At 37.8% G+C, this 21260-nt stretch overlaps 1 protein-coding gene across 5 annotated transcripts in view; it reads left to right on the top strand.

Annotated features, from left to right (window-relative positions):
* The window catches only part of LOC101699615 (spermatogenesis-associated protein 31A6-like), a 791892-nt gene that overhangs the window by 174841 nt on the left and 595791 nt on the right, over positions 1–21260 (top strand). Inside the window, exon 5 of one of the 5 annotated variants that reach the window (XR_015444825.1) lies at positions 7821–20071. The exons of the other annotated variants lie outside the window; for them this stretch is intronic. The gene's annotated coding sequence lies outside the window, so the exon portion shown is untranslated. Of the gene's footprint in view, positions 1–7820; positions 20072–21260 lie in introns of those variants that run through there. 5 annotated transcript variants of the gene reach the window in all.

Genomic DNA, 21260 nt, shown 5'->3' with positions numbered 1-21260 from the left:
TTTTGCATTTCAGATTTTTTACAGGTTATAATAGCTTTTTTTGTTTATGGTACATAATGATTACATTTCTTGTGGGGAGTTGGTACATGTATATAACACATCTCAATTCTTTATTTTGTCCCCTTCCCTCCCCACTCTTCCCCTCTGCTCCATTTCTTGGTCTCAGTTTATGACAATGACACATATTTATCATTAGTAACACCAAACAAACTCATAGTCTTGCAAGGGTAGTATAAAATTCACCTTCTAATTCTATCCCTTAGAAATTATTCCTATTACTTTTGTGCATGTACTTTCCAATACAGAGTGCAAATATTAGTAAACTTGTATGAATCATAATTTTATAATGAAAATGGGGAAAGGAGAAATGCCTGTTGAATGAATGGATGAATGTTTATTTCTGTGTTCACTTCCATTTTCCAATTGCAAATATAGTTAGGCAAGAACATGGCAACTGCAACCACAGCAATGGTCATCGTTAAGTCTTACTCATCATGCTGTGTTTTACTGGCTTAATTTTAAGCCTCACAAATACTCTAGGATTCTGTTATTATCATCATTATTTTAATGAATCAGAAACCTGAAGTGCAAAGAAGTGAACTTGCTTTGCAGTAAGTGGCAGTTTCAAAACTGTCCAACAGCAACCTCTATCTTCTAGCTTCTGACCCCAGTTCTCATAGGAAGTCCCCAAGAGAGTTCAATAGTGTTGGAGGAGAAACAAGCAGTATTTGTGCCTCTCTGGGGTTTATCCTGCTGTAAGGTCATGGAATATAGTCCTGATAACTTTCATCCCAATTCCCTTATCCCCTCTCACTGGAGAAAGGAATGAATTGGACTTAGTGTAAATTATATTAATCCACGTTCCTTAAAACGGTGGCTCAAAAAAAAAACTCAGAAGGGGGTATAAAAATTGAACTGTGCATCTCTGAAATTCTCATATCAAATTATTTTTTTAAAATAAGTATGTTAATATCTCCCATGGCACAGGGACTTTTAAGGAGGAGTGGGACCTGATGCTAGTTCAGGGAGAGAGAAGTTAATGATGTGATGTGGCAGCCAGCGAAAGCTGGGACTTCTATTCTGGCTATTAATGATAGTAATATGATGATGATAAATGAAGTATATTTGTTGGATTTCATCAAGGTCCTAATTACAATGTAAACACAAATGAAGACGCTTTCTAACAAAGCCACCAGTGTGTGAGTGGTCATCACTAATTACTGGCCTACTGACTGCACTCTTACCTGAGTAAATGGAAGCAGCATCACAGCTTCTTCTCTGGGAAAAGAATAGGCAGACCAGGTGGAGACCTCTATAAGCAATAAGTAGCCTTTTGAAATGCTACTCTTAGGAAACTAAATTCCTAGTGGGTTAAATATTGTGAATCAGAGAATTTCATAATTTATAGGACACTTGGAAAGTATATTTTAGGCCTTTCTGAGGTCCAAAAGGGAGAACTTATTTGTGCTATCTCATAGAGTTGCAGGATCAAACTAAATCTACAGATCTCTACGGACTGTGCATTTTCATCTATTCAATGTGCCTTCCCTAGAATTTGGGCTATGAATTGCTTTGGACCAGTGCTTCATTGGAAAACTATGGATTGTTTAGAGTGTACCCTTCCAAGCTGTTTGGTTCTAGACTTCTACTGCCCTTGAGCATATTTTATTATTCTGTAAGTTATAGCTAATGTACAGGAAGACAAAACAATTTTTGTCTCTAGATAGGCCAGTGAATTTTGTCTAGAGAAGGATCAGTCCTTCTCCTTTGTGGAAAGTGAGTTTTGTTTCCATTTCTGCATTCATTTCAATGTTTTTAACTCCATATACATTGTACATCTTCAACTTCTACTTTGAACTATTGTTTTATCTGCCTGGTTCCTTCATTTAAGTAATACATTAAATAATAAATAAAATCTTCCATGTGTTATTTGATAAGTGTGAGTCATAATTTAATAATTTTGATGGAAATTATCCATTAACACTATAATCCACATGTTTTTAGACACATTCAAGAACCTTGGGTTATAATTTTATTTTTCTGGTGGAATTTTTCCATTAACACTGTCATCTTCATATTTTTGGACACATCTGAGAACTATCTTTTACGTATTATCTTTGAAACTGAATTTAAAATACAGATCTTCCTTGACTTACAATGGGGTTATGTCCCAATAAACTCATTGTAAATTGAAAATATCATATGTCAAAAATGCACTTAGTACATTTAACGTACCAAACACATGGTTTAGTGACCTAGTATACTGTAGAGTATGGGTATTGCCTTTTGTGATCATGTGGCTGGCTGGGAGCTGTGATTGGCTGCTGCTGTCTAGTATTGTAGAGAGTATTATATCGCTTATTGGAGTCTGGGAAAAGATCAAAATTCAAAAATTGGCATATAGTTTCTATGGAACGTATGTTGCTTTCACTCCATTGTAAAGCTGAGAAATTGTGAGTCTGGGAACACCTGCATTTAATTTATTTTAGAAGGACATAGTATCCATGCTATAAATGGAAGTGATTTGTCACAAATAGAATTAAGTTAAAAATAAATGCAATAAAAATAAAGCAATGTTATTGAGTTCTAATTAGAAATTATATTTTTTTGGAAAGCTTTGAATGTATTGCCTACTTTATCTCTGTTATAAGGGAGTATAAATAGGAGTAAGAGGTCATTAGGGATAGAGCAGAATCAAAGTAAATCTCCTTGCAAGGGCCTAGTCAGAAAGATTGAAAGACAGTGGAAAACGAAATAACCTTTCTTACATGGAGATGCAATGCTATTCAGTGACATATTTGTGTGTCATCTAAAATTATCTCCTATGTCATATAAAAAAGCATCTTGAGTGTACAGAGAGGTGTATCAATACATTTTAGGAAGGATTGCTTTAAGTAATTAGCTTTTTGCTAATGCTGTACATAAAGACAAACCATGACTTGTGTCATCTACAGTAGCCCATGATGAAAAATGTTGTTTGTAGTTAAGAACTAGAATGGATTTTATAGCAACATTCAGTTATGTAAAACCTTAGCAGAAACATACTTGTAAGACTAAAAATGCAAAAGACTTCTGAGTTGCTGTGACAAAGTTGTGGCATTATTTTTCTGCAGGACTAGCTACTTTCATGCTTTTGCACAGACTCCATTGTAAAATAAACGCAGATAAAAACCACATTCCATTGACATTAGGGTGAAAACTGAAGCCAAAGAGAGGAGTCCTGTGGAAGCAAAGTACTTTAGACAATTGACTGTAGGATCAGGCAGCACTATGCACATCAGGGAACTCCCTAGACTCCACTAGTGCTACAGCAGTAACTGTCTGGTGTGACTCCCATCTCTAGGATTAGCCTTCTTCAGGTCCTGCTCTCTATAATCTGTAAGCCAATAGACATCCTGGATGTGGCTACCCCATAGATGCCTCTAATCCAAGAGATCTGGAAACCAACTATTTCCCATCCCAAGTGTTGTCTTCCTCTGAAGATCTTTAGCTCAGTTAGTAGTGTGTCTATCCTCCTAGTCGCTTAAATCAGGAAACAGATAATGTCTTATTCCCAATCCCCTTCCATTATAAAATTTCAATTGATTGTCAAGTCCTTTGGAGTCCATTGCTTCAAAAAATTTACATTTGCCAACTTCTTTCCATTATTGCCATTATGTATGTTGTCATATTTTTCTGTCATCTGGACATCTTCACAGCTTCCTAACTAGTTGCTCTACCTTTAGGTTTCCTGCTCCAACTGAAGTCTGTTTTATGTATTCTTGTGAATATATTTCATAAAATCTTCCTGAACTAAAACTATAGCTCTGTATTGCTCCAATGATAAAATGTATGTCCCTTGCAGTTTTTAAGTTTATAAGGTCCTTCATTGTCCAACCCTGCTTCATCCAAAACTGAATTTTGCATCCTCCTTGCTCCAGCACCTTGACTCTGCCTCACTCACAGCCTTTCCCTTTTCAGTTTATAACATCTCCATCCTTCTATGTGCTCAAGCCCAAACCTTGGAGGCATGCTCTTTCTCTCATATCCCACAATCAGTGTTAGGAAATAGTGTGGACTTGGCCTTCAAAAAAGATGCATATTCAACCACCTCATAATGCTTTCATTGCTACACTCCAGCCGCTGTGGTCTCTGGTTTGGGTTATGGCAATAACCTCCTGATGAGTCTCTTGGTGTCTACCCAGCATTAGGATCTTTACAAACTGCCATTTTCTCTGCCTCAAATGCCTGTTCTCAGATATCTGCACAATTATCTTCTTTTCTTCCTTAGATCTTTGCTAAACCTTCTCAGTGAAGAACACTGTCCACATGCCTAAAATGAAAACTTCTTTTCCTCCACCCCAGATGTGGCACTCCCTTGTTCCCTTTATTTTCCTGAGTACTTAGTACCTTCTTATACATTATATGTTAATTCATCTATTATCTTTATTTTTTATTGCTAGTCTTTCCCCACTAGGGAGAATTGTTCATAATGGCACTCTGTGAGATATGTATGTCCCCTTGTGATCACTCTAACTTGCGGAGGGGATGAAATGTTCAAGTGGACAATAGATAGTGGGCTTGGGCCTATTTTTCCTCTTCCAGACCATGGTCTTAGGAGTTTGAGGTCTTCAGATCCCTGTATCCCCTGAGAGGAGATCAGGATAGCAAGGTAGGGAATCCATGTACAGAGTGCCATATGCTTCCTGCTTCATTGGGTGGCCTTGTACAACTGTCCTGATTATTCTGAAATTATTTTTCTAGCTTAAGAATTCCATTCTTTAGAAAAGTCTCTAAACTGCAGACTTAAAAATTCCTTTCTGTTCTTATGTTAACTAAATTGAGAAGCATAGCACATCAAGAAATATAGCATAATAATCACTTCTTGGCCTTTTAGCTAAGATCAAGTGAAGATATATAGCATAGTAGATAAAAATGTAGGTGCTGGTATCCAGCTGCTTGGATTCTAGTCCTGGCATTACCACGTATAAGGTGTTTTACATTGAATTTCATCTTTCCTGGCTCAGTTTTTATGTCTATAAAATACACACAATAGTAGTTTCCATTGCCAAGAGATGTGCTACCTTTTCTAGTATGTAGGGATTGGGAATGGAAGGGTATGGGCAGAGATATTGAAAGGAGACCTTGACAAAGGTCTCTTTCCTGTCTAGAAGGGTGTGCATACATGGGAAAGAGGAGAGAGCAACTGCCATCTCTTGTCTAAATGGCTAATTGGCAAACTCTGGTTAACAAATGCTAGTTGAATGAATATATCTGGAAAATAACACTGTGCTTGCATCCCTGGAGCCTGTGAAGGTGAATTAGATCCCTAGGTAGGAGAGCAATTTGAATTTATAGAACCCTTTTTTCTCTAAGTCTATCAAAGTACTTACATACAGTCAATTCCTGGTTTACGTGTGTGTGCTTAGCTATGGTAGATTTTTTAATGTCCTGCTGTCTTTGTGATGCATGTCAATTTGGTTTTGGGCTCCCTTTCTTTGTTCTCATCTTGGGGATGGGGTGAAGGCATAATAAGGCAATGCAAACTCATTTCAGTAGCAGTTTAAAAATAATGATGAAGATAAAACTGGGGTTTTGAAAATATATAAAGAGTTCTCCACAGCAGAATGAGAATGAGTTTTGTACTGTCTGTTCATTGGCATTGTTTACATATCACTTCCCTTTCTACAGTGTGAATAATTAATGTGGGGAAGTGGAGAGAACCTCAGATTTAGAATTGGAAACATCTCGGTTCAAGCCCAAGTTCCTCCTTTTTATATCTGTGTTCCCTTAAGCAAGCCCATTTACCTTCCTGCACCTCAGTTTCCTTACCTGCAAGGATGGGGATAATCATGATTGTAGTAATAGCGATAACAATGCTCTCACCAAGAGAGGAAGCCAGGGGTTAGAAGTGAAGCCTCCAGTATCAGACTCAGCCGAGTTCATCACAGCTTTGGCACTTACTGGCTTAATAATTATGTTTTAATCTACCCAAACCTCAATTTTCTTGACAATAAAATAAATATCATGATAATAATATCTCGTCAGAATGATGTCATCAGACATTACTGAATGAGTTATTGGCAAAAGATTTAATACACTGTGTACACCATGGAGGATAGTATACAGTTCATACCTCAGTATTGCAAAATCACACTTTTATTAGCTTTATAGAATTCATGTGTGGATCAAGTGAGGCATTGATTGTGAAGGTGCTATGTAAATTTAAGTAGTTTTATTGTTGCAATTAGTATGTGACAACTTTATAAGGATTTAACAAATAATTAATGTGCTTATATGCATGTATGGCATCTATCTCCAGCCTTCCCAAATGAGTCCAAGTGATGTTGAATAATAGCTAAGTGACTGTTTATGGTCAGAGCTACAGCAGTCTCAAAACTATATCCTTTGGTTTCCAGACGGAAAAGAGTTGAAACTGCATAATATTGTTCTCCATGATAAAGGGAAAGGAAGGATTGTAAATGAATCAAAATCATATTTATAGTAGAGAATTCACCAGAAATAAAAATTAATGACAAAAAGGAATTTGGACCCACAAGCTCTTTCTAACAGCAGAGGTTCAAGGTTCAGATTGCCTGATGCTTTTCCTTCATACTTGGGTATTAAAGATTTAAAGACAGATAAGCCTTAACTATTTTTGTTAAGTTATTCTTAAGAATTCATACTTTTCTATCATAAACAGGTTGTTTCTTCAATATGATATTTCTAAATGACTTGCTGGCATAAGTGAAAGATATTAATTTTGATATATATATATCTTAGTTCACATTGAACTACTTTACTAGGTCAAATAGGTTTTCAGTAGATGTCCATGTAAACTAATTATGACTATGATTAACAATAATTGTATTTATTTCTTTCCAGTTTTACTTGACATTTCTTTTTCTTGACCTGCTGCAGTGGGCAGGACCTCCAGAACAAATCTTGATGTTAGCAGGGGTAGTGGCTTCCCTGCTGGTTCTGCTTCTTGATTTTAATAGGAGTATTTTTAGAGTTTCACTATCATGGATATTTGCTGCTTACAGTATATTATAAGTAGAAAAATTAGAAAGTTTTCTTTGATTCCTAGCAAAATAATTGTTCCTAGTTTGATTCTTTTTATCTCCTTTAGCAGAAATTATTGTTCTCATATATTTAAGGCCACTTTCCTATTCTCCCTGGGCTCATAAAACCAGGGCTGAAAGGGAGTTGGGAAGTATGGATTAGTCTTAAGTAACTACAATGTCTTGTGTAGATTCTTCTGGGTTAGGGATAGTACAGAAATGTCAACTGGACTGATTAAATAAACCACTGAAAAAATGGATACTAATTTTTGAGCTCTCAAGCCAAACCCGAATGCTATTTTTTAATTGAGTGATAAATCAAAGAAAAGCCCTTTTCTCTCTCTTTAAATCATCCGAGAAAATTAGTTCAAAGCAATACTAAAGCTATATATTTTAAAGTACTGTTGGACTAGAACAAAGTAAGAATTTCAAATGTCTCTAAATTCAATTTTCTGGAGACAAGTATTTCTTTATGCAAAATCCCTGTTAATAAGGGAACATGATGCTCAAGATTAAGGGTGGCCAGACTCTAGAAGTGGCAGCAGGATTCCAGCTCCTGCTTCTGATGTTGTTGTGCCCTGGGGACCCCTTACCCCACCATCACCCCAGGACTCAAGCAGAGCATGAAACTTGGTTGACCTGATTCCAGGAATCCAATTCAAGCCATCACTTCCCAGGAAGATGTAAACTGTGTGGGCACATACATGCCATCCACCTATAAGCCCCTGTCATCGTGACAAAACTAATGGCTTTAGCTATCTCTACTTTTCCATGTAGGTGCTGTCCCAGGGAAACGTTGTGAAGCAGGCTACAGTTTTGTGTGTTTTCTCCCTCTGTGTTTCAAGAGATGGTAGGCCTTGTTCACCTCTGCACTCTGAGGACCTCCTCTCCCCAAGTACTGTGCACTAAAGTGGTCTCGACATTGAATATTTTACTTTTTTGGGGAAGGTTTCTTTGACTCTTGTTCCACCCCAATGTATCTTCTGCTCATTTATTTTGCATACTGTATTCACAGCTGTTTCAAAACTAAAAATAAAATGATTTCTGCATTGTTTTTCATTTATTGGTTCAATATCTGTCTCCACAACCATACATTAAACTCTGTGGAGACACTTACTTGGAATGTGAGTTATTCATATCCACGTGCCTTACAAACACAGAATGGATAGCTGGCCTGACTATCACAGAGGGAGAGCTCTAATATGGCCTTTTCTATAGTAGTGGTTGCTGTCCTTTTGAATATGACCATTATCTGCTCCTTTTCTCTCTCTGTTTTTTAATATTCATCAATATATCATATCCCTCAGGACTATAATTTTAACTATACTAGATGTACTTTAGGGTACACCTTTAACAACACCTCTAAGTTGTGTAGTGCTGAATGTTAAAATCAATTGATCTAACAGATGAAGTACAACCTTGTTTTTTTCAAATTCAAGCTCTATCCACAGTCTGATTTCATCATTACATCGCACTTATTTCCTTAAGATGACTCTTAAATTTCACCTGAAAACTTTGGATTTCTTGCCCCTTTACCTTTGCCTGAATTCCTCTCTAAAAGACTGTCATTCCTCAGCTAGCTCATGCTCACCATGATTCCATAAGCAGTGAAAATCTCACCTCCTTCAGATGGCCTTCTCTTGCTTCTGATTTTTTTTCTCCTTCTGAAGAGACCTCTTAGCACTTACTCTCTGATACTCCAACTTTGTGTATAATTTTCATGGTGATGAATTTAGTTCTGTTATAAGTTGTGTTCCCTGCGAAGCAGACTGAGATGGAGTTTAGTAGGATAGAACCCTTATTAGGGAGGGCATGGCATGCCTTGTCATGACTTGGTGTACATGGGTTGTGATTAGACATGTATTTGGGGTATAGATGATATGCATTTGTAATGGCTGAGCTTGATTGTGGTGATTGGGGCCTGAGGAGAGAAGAAGCTGTTTGAACATGTGTATATGTTGTGAGGAGTGTGTATGTGTGCATGAGTGCATATGTCCATGCTTGGGTGAGTTTGGTGGCCAGAGTACAACTGTCCCAACTGAGGTGTGGCACTGGCATTTGCATGGTGCTGGAGGTTGACTGCAGGTCAGGAGCCCAGACTCAGAGCTGTAGGCTCCTCCCCTCTGGTATCTCAAAGACAGAGCAGGACCCAGCCCCAGCCCTAGCAGCGTGAAGTCCCTCCACTGCAACAGACAGCAGTATCAACCATAATTAAAGCTAATTACTCCACGGTGCTCTGCATGTGTGTTGGCCTCCAAAGTACCCTGCAATGAGCAGGGAGGCAGCCGGGCTGTTTTTCTTCATAAAAACTTATGAGGAGCGCTGAGCAGATTAACAGCTTTAATGACAAAAATTACCGCTTACAACACTGACTTCAAATCAAAGAACAATATCTGCAGACAGATATTTTCATGGTTTTCATAACAATTCATTATAGGTGGCACCAAGGGATTACATTTTTATTTCCCTGGTGTCATCTTTCTCAGACTCAGGTTCATTTCTCTTAATGAGGCAGAGGAAGATAAAGGGCAGAGACAGTGTCTCCATGGTGGCTGCAAGCGAGAGGCATTTAGGGTCACAGAGCCGTCAGAGCAGGAGGGGAGGGGACTGAGGAGAGAGACTGATGGGAGCAAGAGGCTTCTTGCCATAATGAACCAAAATTAAGACATAAATTCTCCCACCTTTGTTCCGACAGCTCCGACTCGGGGATTCAGCTTTTTAATGAGGGATGGATCAAAAGCAAAAATTATTAGCTAATTAATTGTACAGAGAACAAAAAAAAAAAACTTGCAAGAAGAATTGGGAATGAGGAGTGGTCCCATGACAGTCTTTCAGAAGCAGGACAGAAGGGACAATTTTCAGGCCCACATGATAGTGTCAGGGAAATGTGGACAGGTGTGTGCTAAGCTGGTTCCAGGTTGCCAGGTCTGGCTGGGTAAGGTGGGAAGTGGTGGAGAGCTGAAGCACTTACTGGGAGGGGCCTTCCATGATGTTTACATGCTGCTTTCCTTTAGATTTGGGCATGTTGGTTAAGCCAAATAGAGCAGAATCTTTTGCGCAGTCTAATGGAGTGTTTCTCACAGTGTGGCTTCTGGCCCCTAAACCACTGGATCTGCTGGCACTCAAACTGTGGTGTTCATAAGGATCACCTGGATGTTTGAAAAACTGTAGTAGTCTCCAGGAACCACCACTAGAGAGTCTAATTCACCATGGCTGGGCCGGGGCCAAGAGTCTGTGTTAAAAATATAAGTGCCAGGTGACCTTGCCACCCACTAGAGATTGGGAGCCACTGACCCAGTGCTTAGGATTCAGAACTATATTTTGTTTTGCATCCTCTTCATATTTGGCATGTGACTTTGAACTGTGTGCTTTCTAGTCTGTCTCTGGGTCTTTCTCTTTTTTTTGTCTTAAATTCTTTTATTGGTACATTTTAGGTATACAATACATTTACATTCATCATTGGGAACTTGTACCTTTACGTGGTGTATCTTGGTTCTTATTTTTTTCTCCATTCCCCTGCCCTCCCTTCAACTCCTCCACCTCTCCCTATTTACAAAGACTTTGTTTCCATTTTTTCCTTTTCTCATATTTATTCCTTTCCCTTCTTTCTTTCCCCCTACCCCTCCCACTTCCCCTACCCCTTTGGACCTTTTCTTCCTATTTCACATTATCAATTATTCATTTTAATCTTTATTTACACTTTTAGTTTCTCACACTAGAGAAACTATTCAGTATTTAAACGTGTGTCCTATTTATTTCACTTAAGAGTATGGCTTCAATGTGCATCCATTTAGCTATAAAGTCTCTAGTTTCTCATTCTTTATGGCTGAGTAGTACTCCATATTCTTTATCCAGTACACATCTTCTTTATCCAGTCTCCAGTTGATGGGCACTTGGGCTGTTTCCAAGCTTTAGCTATTACAAACTGTGCCAGTATAAACATGGGAGCGCATATATCGCTGTGGTATGATTCTTTTCTTTCTTTCTTTCTTTCTTTCTTTCTTTCTTTCTTTCTTTCTTTCTTTCTCTCTCTCTCTTTCTCTTTCTCTCTCTCTCTTTCTTTCTTTCTTTCTTTCTTTCTTTCTTTCTTTCTTTCTTTCTTTCTTTCTTTCTTTCTTTCTTTTCTTTTCTTTCTTTCTTTCATCAGTGCACCAAGGATGATAATACCAGTTGAGAAATTACACTGAGGTGAATGGCTCATTTGCTTTCACTGCTTGAAAAACCCAAATTAAATCTTAGAAATCCTGGTATACTCTCAACAATCTATTTCAGATCTCTAACAGGTTTTTAAATAAAAATGATAAAAATACAAAAATATATTGCTCATCATCATTTTTTTATTTTAAGTATTGTCTTCAGTTTCATTATTATTATTATTTTGGTCTTGGGAAGGTATAGAGTGTTAAAAATTTTAATTGTGGAACTCCAGAAACAGGGATAACAAAATGGTTGTGATAGAAATATGAGAAAAGGCAGATGCGTCTGTAGTGCATTTAGAATGTAACAAACAACATCTTGATTAAAATTTGTGAGACTATACATCTCCTCCTATCAATTTCAACAGGTCAAGGAACATTAACACTGCAACTATCTGTGAGGTCTAATGCAACTGCTTGTGATTATCATTGAATATTAGCCAATAAAGGATCCTGCACCATGGGATTCTGATTGCATCTTGACTGTGTTCTGGACATGGTGCTAGGAGTTGATATTATGGAAATATATAAGACTCCTTGCCAAGAAGAAGCTCATGGTCTAGGGGAAAATAGCAGGATGAGTATAATTATAACATCATGTGGTCATAAGCATTGGGTGCCTTGGAGGTGCACCTGTTCTTGGTAGGAGGTAGACAGAGGTAATGTAGAGGGACTGGGAGAATGTCACTACTTTGGAAAGCATGGAGACTCTTATTGGCAAACAGACACTTGGCAAAATAGTTCAATGGTTAAAGACTGTGGTACATCTTCCATCTCTGGTTTCCACTTCGGTGTTCCCTGAATCACATGGGGACCAGTGACTTACATATGCATGGAATCATCTGTGGCTCAGGACCTCTAGAACGTGCTCTTCTCATTAGTCTCTTCTGCAAGGAATGTCCTCTAACCGCTCACCTTGCCTGTGCTGTGCTCTCATCTCTTGTCTTTCTTCTGACATGATGCTTTGGAACAATCTTAATTTTCCTTTTTCTTTCACCTATGTAATTAAATAGTTACTAAGAACTACTACATCTATCTCTAAAATGTCTCTTGATGATTTTCTTTCTTTCTCTTGACTTTTCTATCATTGTATATTGGATTCTTATCATCTCTCATCTGGATTCTTTTCTTTTGGTACCGGGGATCAAACTCGGGTCCTTGTGCTTGCACAGCAGGCGGCAAAACCACTGAGCTAAATTTCCAGCCTCTCATCTGGATTCTTAATAACAATCTTATTTTTATGCCATTTGTTACATTCTCTGCTTGGCCTAATGTAATGATATTTGAAATAGAAATATATAAAGTCACTCCTTTTCATATGTTTGTTGTGTAAGTACAACCACTTCTTGGTGGTCTTAGAGATGCTATATATTCTGACTCAAATCCAGTCTTTCTGGGATCATTTTCTGCTATCTTCTATCTTCAACTGTGTGAAAGATTCAAGTATTATCTCTAGTTAGCCATTTGTCATTGTCGGATGACACAGTGTACTTCCATGCTTTCATGCTTGACTAATATGATTCCTGCTGCCCGGAATGCCTTTCAGAGAAATTTATACACCGACTCCAACCTAGCAGAGTTAAAAATAAGATTAGAAGCAAATAATATATCCTTCATTATGAGTCTATGTGATAGACAAAGGGTAGATCTTATGGTTTAGGCAAGTCCTTGGTCTTAATCTTTCAACATATCTTGTCTCACTACATTATTCTAACTACACCACATGGTCCCATGATCAAATAGTGTGTGTGGAGACATTGGATATTTAAAGTTGCTTTTGTGAAGTGTTTTGAGTCTTTCTGGGATTCCTCAATTATGCTGTTGGAATTTAAGTGCCAAAAAGTTTAAAAAACTTAAGTGTTCAACTTTGTTTTTCAGGTATTACAAATTATAATAGTAAACATTTATTGAGGGCTTATGATGTCCCAGGCATAGTTCTAAATTACTTATGTGAAATGAACTCATGAAATTCTCACAGTAATATTATGAAGTTGTTCTATTATTATCACCATTTTAAAGGTAAGGAAGTGGACTCATACAGAGATTTAATAAGTTGTCTAGGAAATGGTGGCCCCCTCTGGACACCTGAGTTCATGTAAACTGAGCCAATAATTATATACAAGTGGATAGAGAGCTATCTAGTGGGAGTATTAGATAAGCATCAGCATTCTCTTTGGCCTCCGTTATACTCCTTTCCAATTCCAGCAAGGTTTCTAAAAGATATATGTACACAGGGCCAGGCCAAGGACATCTTATTACAAGCTTGGGCTTAACTTCCTACCTTAACAAGACCCTCTGTGACACATGGAGGACATCTTTTTCTAATGTAGAAGGAGACCCAGGCTTAGAATCTAAGCTGGCAAAGTGCCCTCCTATACCCCCTTTTCTGAATCATACCCTCTTTATCTTGCCACACCATTGGTGAGAAAAAACAAGTTATAGAAGAAATAAGTCAGATATCAAAAAGAATGGAAACAAGGATTTGCTGCTGCCTAGAGCAGAACTGAGTCAGGCCACTTGGTGGTGGAGTTATCCAGACAACATACCATAGTGCATGTTCTTATTTAAAAAATGTTGATATTCATATCATATCTGTCTCTGGTGTCATAGCAGATGAGCAAACAATGCCAGTTTGTAAGGGGTTTCAATAAATTCTTATAGAAATGAATTTAAGATTCTATAAGTAGAGAAACAGCAGAGGCTTTATGCATAATGTTCATTGAAGCCATTAATAAGATTCTTTGAAATATCCCAAATACTCATAATTAGTGTTTATGTAAATTATGCTTTACTCATATAATAGAATATTTTGCTGTCAGTAAAATGTTTTTTTTCACAAATAATTTTTAATGAAGTTAGAATTTTTAATGATACAGGATTAAGTGGAAAAGCAAGATACATGATTATTATATAATGTGTTCTCAGCTATGGAAATTAGGCATTAATAGTCATTAAAAAAGAATAAAGATTATCTATATGTGCTTTGAATAAAGATAATCTATACTGCTTCTTTAGAATATATTGTTAAGTGATAAAGCAAGAAGCAGAATAGGGCCTATCGAATGATACTATTTTATTATATATATATATACTTTTTGGAAGACTGCACACAAAAAGTGTTACTCTGGGGAATAAAGCTGGAGGTGGTAGTGGCTAGGGCAAAAGAATGACTCAATTTTTATGAAAATTTTTATCTTTAATTTTTTTTATCATGTCCTTATACTTTCTTTTCAATGATAAAAGACTCCTTTTTATAATGTTCTAGCTATCATCTATCTATAGCTTAAAGTAAATCTACTAGTTAGGAATAATGGAAATAAGGGTGAGTTTGTAGGCAATTTAATTTTTCTTCTTTTATCTTTCTTTAGAGTTTCTAAATGTTCTACTATGAGTATATCTTATTTTCATAGTTTAAAAATGTTGAACAAAATTAAAAGACTGAAAACCAGCACATAATGGTATAGCCTTTGTCCTGCTTCTAAGCAACCCCAAGGTTCCCTCATGGATCAACTCAGGGGTCACCTCCTCAGAAAGGTCTTGTTCTGAGCACTTGGTTCTGGGTGTGCCTGCCCTATTATCCTCTCCATCATGCCTGCTTGGGCTCTTCCATTGCATTTTCATGATTATTTTATTTAGTGCTGTGTTTGCCTGTTTTAAAATCTGTACCTCCTTCTGGGTATGTCTTCTGATCAGAGATCATATCTGATTGTTCCTTATACTGTAGCATGCAGCCTGGGTCCTATTGCATAGTACTGACTCAAGAAATATTTGTTGAATTATTAAATAAATGAATGGGTACTCATCTTCATGACTTCCGCATCTCATAATAAACATCAAAAGTCTTTGCATATAAGAGACATCCACAATGGTCTTATGTATTAGTAGGATGGCTAAGCATGGTCCCAACAGAGTAGGGAGAGTACAAGGGTGGGCTGCATGATAAATGGGAAGAAGAGAGAAGGGCCTTAGACTCAGGACAGGTATGTGATGGTGGTATGTGGTCCCCCTCATTTCTGTGGTGACAGTGTGTGGTGAAGGCTCCTTATAGTCACATATACAGGAACATAACAAGAGTAGAAGTGTATTAACAACTGTTATTCCAAACCATGGTGAAAGCTATGCTTCCCTTTCAAGGAAGATTATGAGGTATCAAGCAAGAAATGGTAGCAAAACGTTTAGAAAGCTGAGTTCTTCTAGACCTGGCTGGCCAGGTGAGCTGGATGTGTCTTTGTTGTAGTTACTTCACCTTGTTTCCTCATTTGTAAAAGGAGAACATTGAGTGAATAATCCCTGAGGAGCCTCAAGGTGAGCCAATGAATGATGTCATAAAGTAGGGGCTTTGCAGGTCTTGGCTGGAGATACTCTTCAGTGTGATTTCCAGCCACTGTCAAAAGGTTCCTAACTTTAGGCATGGGACAAATACAAGATGTGAACCTGGTCATGGACAAATGGCTAATGTGGTGTGATAAAAGACAATCCCAGCAGCTTTCCATAGAAAAACTTCAGATTATGCAGTGATCTGAACCAAAGAGATGCATGAAATGGGTCACATATGTACATAGATACATTCTGGCTTTACTATTTACTATATGTGTGACCTTAGGAAAGTTTCTAAGTGTTATGTTTTTGTCTCATATAAAGTGAGGACCATAATAATAATAATAATAATAAATATTATAATATTATAAATGTTATAATAATAAATAATTATAAGTATTATTATTATTATAGGGGTTTCTCTAAGGATTAAATAAGTGGAATCATGAAAAACACTCAGGATGGTGTCTGATTCTTAGTAACTGCTCAATAATCACCAGCCTTTATTATTTAATGGAGTATCAACTACAATTAGAGTGAAGACCATGTGTGAAGGTCACATGGGTTCTCCAGTGTCCTTCAAATAGAGTTTCTCCTAGAAGTAGTTGAGAGTTCTTTAAGGAACAGATGTTTTGCTTTGGAGAAGGATGCCTTGCTTCTAAATGTCCTCTAAAACCTGGGACTGAATAAAGGATTATTACAATTTGCGTATACTATTACTAAAGTCACCATTTTTACCCACTAAGTGCTTTACTTCTACCACCTCCATCAGACCCTACAACTACCCGTAGGATGTCACTGGTCCTCCTCCTGTGCACTGGGGCTCGGAAAGGTTACTCACCCCGAGCAAACAGCAGTGGCAGAATGAGGACTGAGGTCTGGCTGATCAAAGTCCATGTATCTGACCACAAGACTCTATAGCTTTTGTAACTGTTGAGCTTTCTCTGAGTGCTATATTACTGTAACCCCAAACAACTCTTTTCCCTTCTCTTTGTGGCAGGCCATGAGTGGCAGAGGCTAGGAGTCAACCTTCTGCACCCTCTGTGGGTTTCCTGGGTTCACCTTCCTTCTGCTCTAGCTCTGCACACTGTCTTTAATTCTGAATCATCTTCATGATTTCAAAAGAGAGAATGTGACCCCAAGATCAGGGCTGTGAGGGCTGTCCACGAAGCGTGGGAAATTATCAGTAAGAGGAAAAAAGAAGTGTTTCTGTCTCAAGAATTGTTTTTGTAAGGCTCATTTTCTGATGTGCAGAGCACATTTTTGTTAATCAGTTCTTGGTGGCAGCACTGAGGAGTGTGGAGGCAGGGCTATTTTATCTACCCTAAACAATTCATCAAACAAACTCAAGGGATTCAAGATTGTCTGTAACAAAGAAAAGTCAATAGTGCTCTGTCTGGGGTCAGATACACAAACCATTTCTTTGAAAGGTAGAAGAGGTCATCTAGATGTTCTGGGGATGTCAGCAAGTACCACTTGCTTTCCCAAACACCTTCTTGACCCCAGGGTGACATGGAGGTTTCTGAGCTTGTTTGGGAGGGTTGGTGAGAACTAAATATATGTCAAGGGCAGGCAGAACCTGGGCACTGTACAGATCCTGGGACTTTGTGGGGAAGACTGGCTTGGCCTCTGGGAAAACATAGCAGGGCGGAGACTTGGTCTCCTCTTGGAAGGACCCCTTGAGAACATATTAGATTTCCCTTTGTTTTGGCGTAAGAAGTTAACAGTGATGCCAGGGAGTGTTCCCTGAGCACTCTCAGAGTGCCACAGGTGAGGCAAAAGGCCTGAGTAATCTATCTCATTTCATCTTCTCTGAAGTCCCAGGAGCCAGGGACACTTATTATCTCCAACTTTTGAGCTGGCAACTGAGGCTCAAAGGTGCTAAATATCTGGCCAGTGTCATCAATTAGAAACCAAGGGAAGTGAGATCAAGGTAATCTGATCCAATCCCATCCTCAGAGGCACAGAGGAGCTGTGATTTGCTCCCAATCACAAAACTAGTTAGGGGACAGGATTAGGATTAAAATTTGTGCCTCTGACATTCCTATTTTTCTGGCTGTATCACACTTTGATTTAAATTGTCAAAGACATGATAGTTACACAAGAACAAAACAGAAATTGAAATGTTCAATTCATTCAAATTAGCCTCTCAGTGAGGAGGCAAGTTCAGTGATCTTCCTTAAACCATGTAAAAAAAACAATTGAGCTGAGACTTTTGTTGTTGTTAAACTCACTTAAAATTATTTTTTCTGACTGTGATAGTCACACAGACCCATTGTAGAAAATTTTGAAAATAACCAAAATGAAATTAATAGTGATCCATAATCCTACCACCTACAGATTTAGTGTTTTAGCTCTAAGACCTTAGCATTTTAGCATGATTTAAAAAGCACAGCTGATCTCATGATATATTTACTTATGTATTTATATATTATTTTATTTCCAACTTGAAATCATATTAACACTGAAATGATTGGCATTTGGAAAAATTTTGAGGCCTGCTATGTATGTGTGGTGTTGTAATTAACTAATAGTGATTACTATTGGTGTATGGATGAGGATTACATCAGGGCAACATCAAGGTTGCACTTTATTTGAAGATACTTTGGTACAAATTTTATTGCCAAGAACAAGGCTGTTAGGACAAGCTGAAGGGTTACTTTCACATGCTGATGAAGTTTGCCTGGTGAGCTGAATTTGAGACAGGGTTTTCCTTGCTGTCAAAAGTTCACGTGCCTGAAGTGTATGAGTTACCTCTCTGTAGGTACGTGGATGCTCCTATCTCAGGGGATGGAGGGAATGAACATAGAGATGGCTGCTCCCTTCATGAACTGAGAGCAGGACCCTGTCATCCTGGGGAATGAATATCATGCTTTGCAGTTTGTTGTCCCCACTGTTACTCATTCCTTGTTTGTCTGGATGCTTATTTATCATCTTGAGGATTGTCTTCTGCATAATCAAGAGTGGAAGAGAATTGCTGCCTTAAGGTAGAGCCTTGTCTACCTTATGTTTATGGTTTTACTGAATCATCGATAGTGATTATTATTGGAATTCTAGTGATAAAAGGGATCTTCACATACATCCTAAAGGACTTAGTTTACAGAACAGACAATCTCATGCAGTGTGGATAACAAGGTCAAGTCACCAGCTAGTGGCAGAGCCAAGCCAATGTGCTAGTTCTCTTGTTCTTCTCTTTCCTTGTTGATTTGTTTTAAAAGATGTGACATTACATTTTACATTTTTATTTTATTCTAGTTCATGACCAAATAAGAGAATAGCAATAGTTAATACACTGTGTATCAACATCTTCAAAATAGTTATTCAGAGTACAAGACATAGATCAAACAGATTCTCTCTTACAAAGAAAGAACAAACAGATAATAGCACAAGAACATTGATGAATAAATTTAGAATGTGATAGACACGATGTACTTAACAGAGAAAAGCATTGTAATTTATGTTTTACATCTTGATCTCTGTCTGTTGTGATCAGATTCCAAAGTAAAACTTGGATCATGTGGGCAAAGAGTCATCGATTAGTGAATTTATTTATTTATTTTTTGGTACTGGGGATCGAACTCAGGACCTTACACTTGCAAGGCAGGCACCACTGGGCTAAATCCCTGGTCCAATTTATTTTTAATCAAGGTCTTAAAAGTTTTAGAAGTAAAATCATGTTTAGTTATATAAAGATAGCTAACACTGAGAAAGTATTGTTCTAAGTTTTTATGTGACTTTGAATCATCTAATTATATAAGTATCTTGTTAAATAAGTATCAAAAACATATTTTTCCCCCATAGACAAGAAACTAAGGCTTAGATAAAGTTAATGGAGTTGATGAAGGTCAAAGTTTATCAACAACACTTGTCTTTCTAATTTAGAAACCTGTGCTCCTTTTCTTTTCCTTTTTCCTTTTTCTTTTTTCTTTTTTTTTTTTTTTTTTTGAGACAGGGTCTTGTTACGCAGTTCAGGCTGGCCTTGAACTGACTATGTAACCCAGGCCGACCTCGAACTTGAGGTGATCCTCCTGCCTCAGCCTAGAAACCTGTGTTCTTATATATTCTGCTGTCCTGCTTCTAGTCCATGTTGCCCTATGCATTAGATGGAATTCAGAAACAAACTGATTTATGGAAAATAATAAAAGTGTGTTAAATTTGATAAATTGAGACATAAGGTATTCTCTACTCATTTGATCTTTGAATTTATTTTATAATCAATGTCTTATAAAGTTTTAAGGTGCCTGTTTTCAATTGTATGAGTTAATTCAGTCTTGCTTCACTTCATCCAAAACTTTATCTGTACTCAGAATTTCCCTGGCTCTGTCCTGTATTCACAGTAAAGAATTAGGGTGAGAATGACTGAAATTATTTGTCCCAATAAGCTACCTGGTTGCAGGTCCCCTATGTTTAGGAGTCTTGATGCCACTTAGGTCTATTGTTATGCACTGCTTTGGACTGGCATTTGAGATGTATGATGTTCAGATTATTTTATCCAAACCACAATCTCTGGGGCCAGGGATTTAGCTCAGTGGTTCTGCTGCCTGCCTCGCAAGTGCAAGGTCCCATGTTCAATCCCTGGTACCAAAAAACAAAACAAAACAAAAAATGAAACAAACCACAATCTCCATTCAGTGGAAAGTGGGTTTCAGAGTTGGCTAAAGTCATGGAAGAGAAGGGACAAAGTTAGTAGCGGACAAGGATAACTGATTTTGGAGTCCTGCTTATGAATTCAAGACCATAGTCTTTTTTTAAAAATTAATTTTATTGGTACAATTTAAATACACATGAAGATCACATTAATCAAAGGGAATTTGTACCTGTACATGGTATATCTTGATTCCTCTTTTTCTCCGAATCCCCTCCCATACCTTCTACACCCCTCCTTATTTACAAAAGCTTTGTTTTCATTTTTTTCTCTTTCTCGTTTTTTTCTTTTCCCTTCCTGCTTTTCTCCCTCTCCCCTTTCCCTGTTTCCCTTTCCTTTTGAACCCTTTCTTCCTATTTCACATTATTATTATACATTTTGGTCCTTATTTACCCTTTCAGTTTCTCACACCAGAAAGACAATGCAATATTTACATATGTGTGTCTGATTTATTTCACTTAAGAGTATGGTCTCAAGGTGCATCCATTTACCTAGAAATGTATGACCATATTCTTTTTGAGTTGCTGGCTCTGTTTCATCAGGAGCCACAGTAACAATTATTAACATGCATTTGCTCACACCTTCAAATGTGTTCACATTGTTTGTAAACTGTCTCTCTGAGGTGACTCAGTAATCTGGGTCATGTCATAACAAAACCATTTTTTTTTAAAAATGCAAAAACAAAGGCCTATTCCCTACCCTCCAAATCAGGTTCATAGCCCTCTGAGGACTTGCAAATCCCCTGTTCTCCTAGAGCTTAGAGATGCTCCTTGGGAGCCAGTTGTACCATTTTATGGCTGTCTTTGACCACAGGATGTAACTCAAAGAAGGTAGAATGTCATTAAAGGCATTAAAACCTTCTCCTAGAAAGCAGGCCCAAGGTATAGAGGAGCTAAGGGTACATCACAAGAACAGCTGTAGGGAGCTGGGGAAAGGAAGTAGAGGGCCTTTTCAGGCAGGCTTTCTATCACCTGAGGTGAGGACCTCCATCTTACTCCACTTGGACCAGTAGACATGGCTACTCTTTGCCAGCCTGCTGCTTGTACCGACACAGGAAAT

This window comes from Heterocephalus glaber, unplaced genomic scaffold (genome assembly GCF_053883595.1).
Source record: "Heterocephalus glaber isolate CG9 unplaced genomic scaffold, H.glaber_assembly_v1.0 deba00001606, whole genome shotgun sequence".
In the NCBI taxonomy this organism is placed as follows: Eukaryota; Metazoa; Chordata; class Mammalia; order Rodentia; family Bathyergidae; genus Heterocephalus; species Heterocephalus glaber.
This window is presented reverse-complemented; position numbering and strand designations above follow the sequence as displayed.